Genomic DNA, 12,038 nt, shown 5'->3' on the forward strand with positions numbered 1-12,038 from the left:
TCGTGTCTTAAGTGAGGAAGGAATGATGAAATCCTTTTGCTCGTGTTCTTCCAACTCCTCCTTAGATTCCTTAGGTCTAAAGTGTGTCAAAAGTCCAGAAAATAATGTTTTTCCATGTATTTATACCAAATAGGGTCGGGCCTAGACGAAATCACCTTCTCCTAGCCTAAATAGGATTGTCACTCTGTATAAATTGCACAGGCGCACGTCATAGGGAGATGCGCCATGCGGGGCATTAGTGGGGAAATCTAGAAAGCTAGTTCTGATAGGCAGTAAGAAATTTGCACAGCCGTGGCGTGCCACGCGCCGCACTCATGCACTTTTCTTAGAGTACGGCTCAAATCACAATTTTTGACGTCCAAACTTGGTCCTCGACCCCCAAACACGATCCCGATTTAATCCCTTGGGCTATTACTCAGACTTCAAAGCTACAAATCACTCGAATTAATTCCATAACATCTACATAGCTCGGAATCACTCCTACAAGGCATACAATACACAATTAGTGCAAAACACTATCAATTAAAGCTCAAAACGAATAAAGTGCAGTAAATTGGAGTGCAATAAACGACTAAAATATGAGATTATAGCCTACCATCAACACCCCACACTTAAACCATTACTCGTCCTCTAGCAATCAAACTACACTTCGCATACACACAACCTTTTTCAGTAACTCTAATAACTCATCATACCAAGAATATGTAAAACAGATTAAGTACGATACCGTAACATCCTAGCCTCGAGATTTGACTCAAAAGCACCACGCATTATTTATAACCAGCTCACTTACTCTAACACAGAGGTCAACGACATTACCTTTCCTTCATGAATCAAGTGCCCTCACATAACAATAGAGAGTAGTTCCACACACAATAAAAATTAAGAACAATTAGGAACTCAATATAGAAAGCATTTGCTCACTCTCAAAACAATAGCATTCATATGCCACAAAAGATGTACCATAAGCTTTCCCGTAGTGTACTACTCTACTAATTGAGCTCATTCAGTCAAGGATCAAGTAGGACTTTAATTGGTTTTAGTGTAGATTGCGGAACGGGTAGGATACACTTAGATATAAGAGTGACTATACCTCTCTAAGCACTTTAATACATACAATTAACCATTTAAAACCCCATACTTATGTCAAACCAAAACTCCACCTTCACGTCCATATACATTAACTTCCTACTTTTTTAAGCACAATTACATCAAGAGTCACCACTATCAAAGAATATTTTGTACAACAATACAACATTTTTCTTTTTCTTTTCTTTTTCAATTCAAGTGGCTCTTACTTCTTCAAAACAATGCACCTTTCTCCTTATTTCAATAATTCCACTCAAAAGCCAAACCATCCACCCCACACTTCAACTTTTACAAAGTTCATAACAAATTCAAGTACTCACGAAAGGTACAAGGTTCAAATAGATGGTCAATTCAAACAAATGGGTAAGGCTTGTAATGTGGTTGCCAACGAAATAGGATTACAGTCTCAAAGGGGTTAACTAAGATACACAATAATTAGGTGGGTAAAACAGATATCTAGCTCAACAAAGAAATGCCTATATTACCTCCAAAACTGAACAAAACTACTATTTCGCTTTGGTAACACCCGGGACAAGTTCTAGACATCAAATGCAATGCACTGAATAATACAAAACCTCACACACACATGGCACATAACTCACTTAATATTGGACTATCAAGACACTCTAGTCAAAGCAGTTAAGCAAAGTTAAGATCAAACAATTTAAGGTACTTATACAAGAGTCAAAAACTAAGCCTAAGAGTCACAACTAAAGCACTCACTATTCTCAAGGTATAATAAAGTCAAGAGACATTGCTTTCAATTCAAATCATAGCATAAGGTTTCCTACTCCTAACAAAACTAAAAACTAACTACACCCAGTTCAAACAAAACCCTTGGAAAAGAACCGCGGCACAAAAAAAACCACGGGGGAATTAATACACTACCTACAAAAGAAAATCTTTTTGTCTTTTTCCTTCCACTTAAATCCCTCAAGAAACCTGTCGATGATATCCATCGTCGGGAAAATCGAAAACAAATTCAATTTTTTTGATTTTTTCAATTTTCCAACTAGTACAACTAACAAAACTAACACATATACATACAACATACAATTATCCTCCACCCCACACTTTAAGTTGTGGCATGTCCCCATGATACACAATTAAAAAGCATATGGTAAAGGAAACATCCATGAATATCTAGTCGGGGTCTGAGTCGAAGTCGGGCTCCATTCCTCACCTTCGGACTAATACGCACATCCATGCCGACAGCTTCTTCTCAACTTTTTTGGGTTACACCCCACACTTATCTTTCTCACTCATTACAGCCTTCTCTTTTGAGCCCTTCACTTTCCACTCAACACTCGCAGCGGGTTTTTCTTTTTTCACCCCCTTTTCTACATTTATCTTGAAAGTCACAGTCTCTTCACCCACTCTAAGCATGAGTTTCCTCTCGCGTATATCTAATATAGCTCTACCCATCTCTAAGAATGGTCTTCCTAGGATGAGGGGGAACTATTTGTTTTCCTCCATATTCACCACTATAAAATCTACATGAAATATGAAATTATCTACCCGAACTAACACATCTTCCACAATCCCCTCGGGTATTAAGGTCGTTTGGTCTACCAGCTGCAAAGATATTGGCACCGACCTTATCTATCCAATCTCCTTCTCCAGTTTCCTGTAAATAGATAGAGGCACTAAGTTAATTGATGCACCAGAATCACATAAAGACTTATCAAAATTTATAGTCCCTAATGAGCAAGGTATAGTAAAACTCCCTGGATCTCTACACTTTTGTGGGAGTTTATTTTGCAATATAGCACTACAATGCTCTGTACGCTTGACCACTGAGGTCTCCTCTATTTTCTTCTTCTTTGTCACGATCTCCTTCATAAATTTGGCATAAGCAAGCATTTGTGAGAGCACTTCTATAAATGGTAAGTTTACATGGACTTATTTTAGCACATCCAGAAATCTCCCAAACGGCTTGTCCAACTTTTCTCTATATAGCTTTTGAGGGAAAGGTAAAGCAGGCATATGCTCGCTCTTCTTCCTTCTTCTTCTTCACAGTTTTCATCGGACCCTTCTTCTTTTTATCAACATCATTTTTCAGTTGCTTCCCACTTTCTTATTCAAGTATCACATCATCTTAGATCGAGGTGGGATCTTTCAACACTTGCCCACTTTTCAAGGTCACAGCATTCACCGTTTCTTTAAGATTCTTTTCTGTATCAGCGGGGAGAGTACCCGAAACCCTCTCAGATAATATTGTTGCAATCTGTCCCACTTGTCTCTCCAAGTTTCACAAACCAGTGCCCAACTCTTTGATAGCTGATCCAAGAGTGTCCAGCCTCTCATCTATCTTGATAATGAAAGCCTTCATTAAATACTCTAGACTAGGTTGAATTGGCTGTTGAGGCTGAAATTGCTTCCCTTACTAATTTTGGTATGTTATATCTCCTTGTCCCTGCGGTCTAGAGTTATTTTGTTTCCAAGCATTCGCAGTACCTCCAGGTGAACTCCATGAAAAATCGGGGTGCCTCTGACCCATTGCATTAAAATTGTAGTTCCCCATAGCACTTACTTCCTCAGTTGAGGCTTGACACGCATGAGTAGGGTGTCCTCGCTCACATATATCACATGCTTCATGAGACTCATTTTGTATCGAGGCTAAGGTCAGCTTCCTTATCTCTTTGTCCATAGCATCAATATGTACCTACACAGATGTGTTAGCATCAACTTGGTGAACACCAGTTGATCTTCTTCTTTCAGCACTCTTAGAGGGCCACTGATTTGCATCTTCAGATAACTCATCAAGAATTGTGACTATCTTCTCTGAAGTCTTCTTCATCAACGGGTCTCCAGCTGCATTGCTCAATGTTCTACATGAGGCCGGTGTCAACCCATCCCAAAAGTCCTAGAGTTGCATCTAGAGTTCAATTCCACTATGTTAACACTTTCGAACAATCTCCTTAAACCTCTCCTATGCTTCAAAAACAGTTTTAGTATCCATCTGGCAGAAGTTATGGATTTCTCTTCTAAACTTTCCCATTTTAGCTGAGGAAAAGTATTTATCAAGAAATTTTTCTGGTCATCTCCTCCCATGTTCTAATCAAACCTGCGGGTAGGCTTTGAAGCCACTACTTTGCATCATCTTTTATAGAAAAGGGGAATGCCCTTAGATACACTGCATCTTGTGACACACCATTGTCTTGAAAGGTGTTCATAATCTCCTCGAAGACCATTAGATGTGTGTTTTGGATCTTTGTTTAGCTTCCCTCTGAAGACATAATAATTTTGAAGGGTTTGAAGCAACCCTTGCTTTAACTCAAAATTATTTGCTGCAATTGGAGGTGGTCTAACACTTGATAAACCTTGATTGTAGACTGGTCTAGCATAATCGCCAAGTGTTCTCCCAGGCAAGGGTTGATGTTGATTATGTCTAAGACCTCTCTCTTCTTCATAGATGTTCTGCGCATCTCTAATAGTTGCTTCCTCAGCATCCCGTGCAGCTTGTTCTCTTCGTTGGGCTTCTTCTCTCATAGCCAAATCCACATTATCTTCACCGTTTCCAGCCATAAGTTCTTTGGTTAAGGATTGCCCAACCTTTTCTGTTGTCTCGGTGAGATTTCTTTCCTTCTTTAGCTGACACAATTATTTTTCAATTTTTGGCTCATATGGTAGCACTTCCTTCGTAGAAGTTCTAGTCATGCACCACTCTAAACCTGTAACCTGCGCACAGTCAAAGAACATCAATCGTAAAAAGGGAAAAATAAAATAAAATAAAAAGAAAAATTCCTGAATTAGCACTACAAACTATTTCAAACACTGTTGATTGCCAATCCCCGGCAACGGCGCAAATATAGTATAGTATAATATCGCATCCACAGGGATTGGATTTAAACAGTATTCTCATAGTTTCTAGCTTGATTTCTATCCAGGAGAATAAGCAATTAAGGTTTATATGATTTCTAACTACAATTAACTAAGAATCTAAAGCTATTGACTAATGGCAATCGCAACAAAGGTAAGCAAGGAAGTTATCAATGGGACAAGATAGTAGATGATAGGATAGGTGCAAGATAATTGTTCGGGATCTAACTCTAGATAATTCACTTCTAATATTCAAGTGAGTCTCTTGAATTCACTCAATTATTAGTTCAAACGTTCAGCAAAAACTCCTCTCTCGATTAAGTCGTAACCTCACGAGATGAACCAATTTAAGCACGTGAAGATATGCAAGAATGCATAGTGGATCGGTCTTTAGGAAAACCTCTTCTGATTATTCTCCTAACTAGGTTTAATTAATAATTTAACTAGCTTCTTTAGATTACTAAGAAGAATTAATGAATTCAACCAACAATATAATGTAACGATATCACAAGTTATGCCTCTCTCGATTACATGAACAAGTGAATATAGATGCAACAGTTAAATCATCCAAAAATGCTTCAATACATAAAACTAGAGTTATAATCCACAAACAATCATCAATACATTAAATCCATCAAACCCTAAAGGGAACTACTCCATAGATATGGAGCAATGCATCACAAATAAACCTAAAGTATAGGAAAATATAAATTCAATCCAAACTCGTATCTTGAGTGAGGAAGGAATGGTGAAATCCTTGTGCTCATGTTCTTCCAACTCTCCTTAGCTTCCTTAGGTCTCAAGTGTGTCAAAAGTACAACAAATAACATTTTTTCATGTATTTATACCAAGTAGCATCGGGCCCAGACAAAATCACCTTCTCCTAGCCAAAATAGGATTGTCACTCTATAAAAATTGCACAGGCGCTCCGCATGGGGTGACGCGCCATGCAAGGCGTTAGTGGGGAAATCCAGAGAGCTAGTTCTAATAGGCAGCAGGAAATTTGCACAGTCGTGGAGCGCCACGCGCCGCACTTGTGCACTTTTCTTAGAGTATGGCTCAAATCTCAATTTTTGACGTCCAGACTTGGTCCTCGACCCCCGAACATGATCACAGTTTAATCTCTTAGGCTTTTACTTAGACTTCAAAGCTCCAAATTACTCGAATTCATTCCATAACATCTACATAGCTTAGAATCACTCCTACAAGAAATACAACACATGATTAGTGCAAAACACTATCAATTTAAGCTCAAAATGAATAAAGTGCAATAAATTGAAGTGCAATAAGTGACTAAAATACGAGAATATAGCCTACCATCAATATCAGACCTTTTGAGATGCTTGAGAGGATTAGAGAGGTGGCCTACAAGCTTGCATTACCACATAGTCTAGCTGCAGTTCATCCGGTATTCCATGTTACTATGCTCCGGAAGTATCATGGTGATCCGTCCCACGTGTTGGATTTCAGCTCAGTCCAGTTAGACAAAGATTTGTCTTATGTTGAGCAGTCGGTGGCCATTTTGGACAGGCAGGTTTGAAAGTTGAGGTCAAAGAGCATTGCTTTAGTGAAGGTTCAGTGGAGGGGTCAACCATTCAAGGAGGCGACTTGGGAGACCGATCATGATATGCGTAGCTGTTATCCTCATCTTTTCACCACTTCATGTATATCCCTATACTCGCTCGAGGATGAACATTTATTTTAATATGGGATAATGTAACGACCTAGCCGGTTGTTTTGAGTATGTTAGCCCTGTTACCCAATTTATTGCCTCATTTATGTTGTATTGTGGTTATGTTACTTGCTGGGGGTGTTTGATTTTGGCTTCGAGTGAGTTTCGGAGTGAAATGGGACACATAGTCCCTAAGTTAGATGTTTAAGTTGAAAGAGTTTACCATAGTTTGACTTTGGTGTAGACGAATCAAAAATGGAGTTTCGATGGTTCCAATAGCTCCATACGGTGATTTTGGACTTAAGAGTGTGTCCAAATATTGATTTGGAGGTCCATAGATTGTTTCGGCTTGAATTGGCGAAATTTAGGAAGTTGAATGTTGGAAGGTTGAGAAGTTTGACCGGAAGTTGACTTTATTGATATCGCGGTCAAATTCCAATTCCAGAAGTTGGAATAGGTCCATCATGTCATTTATGACCTGTGTGCAAAATTTGAGGTCAATCGGAGTTGGTTTGGTATGAATCGACGTTAGTTTTTGAAGTCGGATGTTCATAGTTTTAATATGCTTGAATGGGGTTGCGATTTGTAGAATCGATGTTGTTTGATGTGATTTTAGGCTTTGAGTAGGTCCGTTATGTGTTATGGAACTTGTTAGTATATCAGACGGGGTCCCGGGTATGAATCGGATTGAAATCGAATCATTTTGAACTTGGTTGAATTGATGAGGTCTGTTGTTTTGGTGTCATTGCTCCTGTGGAGGGTTTGGCCACAGGTGCGGACACGTAGGTGTGGACACGCAGGTGCATGAGGGTGCATCACAAAATCGAAAGAGGCCAACCCAGGCCTGGGTTCGCAGATGTGGACGCCTGGGCGCAGGTGCGCATCCGCATGCGTGAGTTTTCTTTCGTAGAAGCGGAACTACGAGGGGCTTGTCAAGGACCGCATGTGAGGTCCATTCTCCATAGAAGCAGGCTCGCAGAAGCAAGTTATTTCTCCGCAGAAGCGGATTTGGCTGGCCTTAGCGGGAACCGCACCTGCAATGGATTTTTCAGCAGATGCGACTGTATGCCCGCAGAAGCGAAAATTGCTGGGCAGAAAAGGCTAGAGACGAGGGTTTATTTCATTTTTCATCTTTTGACCTAGAGAGCTCGGCTTGTGGCGGTGTTTCGAGGGATTTTCAAGAAAATCATCGGGGTAAGTGATTCTAACTCCGATTTGGCTATTATACATGAATCCATAGTTATTTTCGTCATTTAATTAGTGATTTGGGTTGGAAAATTTGGGGGGAAATTGTAAAACTTCTTAGAGCAAATTTTGGGGATTTGAAAGGTAATTTAAAGTCGGATTTGAGTAATTTTGGTATGGTCGGACTCGTTATCAAATGGAAGTTTGGATTTTGTAAGTTTGGTCAGGTTCTGAGGCACGAGCCTGGGGTTGACATTTTTAGTTGACTTTTTGTTTCTCTTTAAAGATTTCAACTTTATTGTTCGAAATAGCTTCTTATAGTTTGTATTTATGGTATGAAGTTGTTTGGCTAGATTCAAGCCGTTCGGAGTTGGATAATCACGGGAAAGGCTTGCTAGTGGATTGAGTTAGAGTGTTTTGAGGTAAGTGTCTTGCCTAACTTTTTTTTAGGGGGGGGAGGTACCCCTTAGGATTGGTGTTGTTTTTTGTTAATTGTGTTATGTGGAAGCCGTGTACGGAAGGTAACGAGGGTGTACACAGGCTAAATGGGGTAATTAACCGGTTTTAGTTATGTAGATTCATTTCATGACTTTAATTGAGTTGCCATAATATGTTGTATTCATCATCATGAGTCTATCTTCACATGCTTTACTTGACATCGTTAACACTTGTATTATCTCTTACTTGCTAATTGTCTTTACATGTATAGTTGAAGTTATTGTCCTCTCAATTCCTTATTCATTAGTTAACCATTGAGTTCCTTTACTTGAAGTGTATTTCTTGGAATCTCTTATTGTTGAATTTGGTGTTGAAGTTTTAAAGGTCATGATTCACATTGAGGCAAAGTTGTAAATTTGTTGAAATACCATTCTTGTTGAGTTATTCACTTTCGGTTGCTATTGTTGAGACTCTTGTGCATATCGTGGTTGAGCCACTGGCTATTTATTGTGGAAACACTATTATTGTTGACTTCTTTGGCAAGTTGTGGTATTGGGCACTTAAGGTGCGATTTGTGATATGTACGCTTGCGGTGATATAAGGATTGGGTTTAACACGCATGCGGTGAGATAAGGTGGGCTTGATACGTGTGTTGCTAGTAGGGGAACTACTTTAAGCCACGCTGTGTGATAAGGTGGGCTAAAACGTGGGTAGCTATTTCGGGAAAATGATTTTTAAAACTAAATGCAAGGCTCCCGCAGTGATATAAGGAAAGATTGTGATTTGATTTGTGAAATGTGACTACGAGGTGGCACCTCGGTAGTGATTCTTATTGATACCTTTCAATTACATCACTTCTGCTTTGTTTGCATTGTTTCCTTGGCATTTTATTCTTTGTTTTCTTCTGTGATGTCTTAATTGCCTTAGTTCAGTGTAGCTATTCTTGTTATATTTCTTCATTGTATCATTTTTGTTGTTTTCATTATCATATTGTCATATCCTGTTCAGTTCTCATATTTATTCCAGTAGGTGTCTTGACCTGGCCTCGTCACTACTCTACCGAGGTTAGGCTTGATACTTAACGGGTACCGTTATGATTTATGATGGTAGGCTATAATCTCATGTTTTAGTCACTTATTTCACTCCAATTCATTGCACTTCATTCGTGGTTGAGCTTTAATCGGTAGTGTTTTACACTTATTAGTTGTTTAATACCTTGTAGGAGTTATTCCGAGCTATGTATATGTTGTGGAATGAATTCGAGTGATTTGGAGCTTTGAAGTTTGAGTAAAAGTCCAATGGATCAAGCCGAGATCGTGTTCGGGGGTCGAGGACCAAGTCTGGATGTCAAAAATCAAAGTTTATCTGTACTCTAAGAATTCCCCACTGTCGAGGCGCATGGGGAACCGCACTTGTGTAATCCTCTACTATCTGTCAGAACATAGCTCTCTAGATTTCCCCACTAATGCCTCGCATGGCGCGTCGCCCCATGCAGTGCGCCTGTGTATTTTTTACAGAGTAATTTTCCGATTTCGGCTAGGAGAAGGTGGTTTCATCTAGGCCTGACCCTACTTGGTAAAAATACATGGGAAAACGTTATTTTCCGGACTTTTGACATACTTTGGACCTAAGGAGGCTAAGGAGGAGTTGGAAGAACACGAGCACAAGGATTTCATCATTCCTTCTTCATTCAAGACCCGAGTTTGGATTTAATTTATGTTTTCCTCTACTTTAACTTTATTTGTGATGAATAGCTCCATATCTATGGAGTGGTTCCCCTTTAGGGTTTGATGGATTTGGTGTGGATTATAACTCTAGTTTTATGTATTGAATCATGTTGGATGATTTAATTGTTGCATCTATATTCACTTGTTCATGTAATCGAGAGAGGCATAACGTGTGATATCTTTGCATTATATTGTTGGTTGAGTTCATTAATTCTTCTTAGTAATCGAAAGAGGCTAGTTGAATCATTGATTAAACCTAGTTAGGAGGATAATCGAGAGAGGTTCTCCTAAAGACCAATCCACTACGCATTCTTGCATATCTTCACGTGCTTAACTTGGTTCATCTCGTGAGGTTAAGACTTAATCGAGAGAGGAGTTTTTTCTGAACCTTTGAACTAATAATTGAGTGAATTCGAGAGACTCACTTGAATATTAGAAGTGAATTGTCTAGAGTTATATCCCAAACAATTATCTTGCACCTATTCTATCAACCCCTATTTTCTCCTACTGATAACTTCCTTGCTTACCATTGTTTCAATTGTCATTAGTCAATAGCTTTAGATTCTTAGTAAATTTTAGTTAGACATCTTATAAATCTCAACTGCTGATCATCTTGGACAGCAACCAAGCTAGAAACTACGAGAATACAGTTTAAATCCAATCCTTGTGGATACGATATTATAATATACTATATTTGATTAGCGAGCAGAATTTAAGTGTGTTTTGAGCTCGACAAATTTTGGCGTTGTTGCCGGGGATTGGCAATCAATAGTGTTTGAAATAGTTTATAGTGCTAATTTAATAATTTTTTCTTTTTATTTTATTTTTTCTCTTTTTACGCTTGGTGTTCTTTGGTTGTGCGCAGGTCATATGTTAAGATTGGTGTATGACTCGAGCTTCTGCGAAAGTAGTGCTACCATAAGATCCAGAGTTAGAAACAAAACTGCGATAATTGAGGAAGGAAAAAGATCTCACCGAGAAACTATAAAAGGTTGGGTAATCCTCAACCCAAGAAACTATGGCCTGAAACGGTGATGATAATGTAGATTTGGCTGCAAGAAAGGCATCCCAACAATGAGAAAAACTTGCACGGGATGCTGAGGAAGCAGCTATTAGAGATGCACAGAATATCTATGAAGAAGAGAGGGGTGATAGACTTAATCAACATCAACCCTTGGTTGTAGACCACTTGGCAATTATGCTAGACTGGTCTACAGTCAAGGATTATCCAGTGTTAGACTACCTCCAATTGCAGCAAACAATTTTGAGATGAAGCAAGGGTTGCTTCAAACCCTTCAGAATTGTTGTGTCTTCAGAGGGAAGCCAAACGAAAATCCAAACACACATCTAATGGACATCGAGGAGATTATGAACAATTTTCAATACAATGGGGTGTCACAAGATGCAGTGTACCTAAGGGCATTCCCATTTTCAATTAAATATGATGCTATGAAGTGGTTTCGGAATTTGCCTAGTGGATCGATAAGAACTTGGGAGGAGATGACCAAAACATTCCTTGATAAATATTTCTCCTCAGCTAAGATGGGCAAGATTAGAAGAGAAATCCATAACTTCTGCCAGAAAGAGACTGAAACTATTTTGGAAGCATGGGAGAGGTTTAAGGAGTTAGTTAGAAAGTGTCAACATAGCGAAATTGAACTCTGGATGCAACTCCAGGATTTTTGGGAAGGATTGACATTGGCCTCGCGTAGAACATTGAGCAATGCAGTTGGATGCCCTTTGATGAAGAAGACTCCAGAAGATATAGTTACAATTCTTGATGAGTTATCTGAAGATGCTTATCAGTGGCACTCTGAGAGTGCTGAAAGAAGAAGAACAAATGGTGTTCACCAAGTTGATGCTAATACATCTATGCAGGTACAGCTTGATACTGTGGCTAAAGAAATATGAAAGCTGACCTTAGCCTTAATACAAAATGAGCCTCACGCAGCTTGTGATATATATGGAAGAGGACACCATACTCATGAGTGTCAAGCCTCAACTAAGGACGTGAATGCTGTGGGAAATTATAATGCAATGTGTCAGAGGCACCTCGGTTTTTCATGGACTTTACCTGGGGGTACTGCGAATGCATGTCAACAAAA

The 12,038-nt window shown here is 39.2% G+C and overlaps 1 non-coding gene across 1 annotated transcript; it reads right to left on the minus strand.

Annotated features, from left to right (window-relative positions):
* Positions 1-11,481: 11,481 nt before the first annotated feature.
* On the minus strand, positions 11,482-11,585 carry LOC117276779 (small nucleolar RNA R71). The gene has a single exon (XR_004507048.1). It is a non-coding gene; the product is annotated as a small nucleolar RNA R71 (small nucleolar RNA).
* Between the last annotated feature and the right edge of the window lie 453 nt (positions 11,586-12,038).

The sequence above is a fragment of the Nicotiana tomentosiformis genome, chromosome 5 (assembly GCF_000390325.3).
Source record: "Nicotiana tomentosiformis chromosome 5, ASM39032v3, whole genome shotgun sequence".
In the NCBI taxonomy this organism is placed as follows: Eukaryota; Viridiplantae; Streptophyta; class Magnoliopsida; order Solanales; family Solanaceae; genus Nicotiana; species Nicotiana tomentosiformis.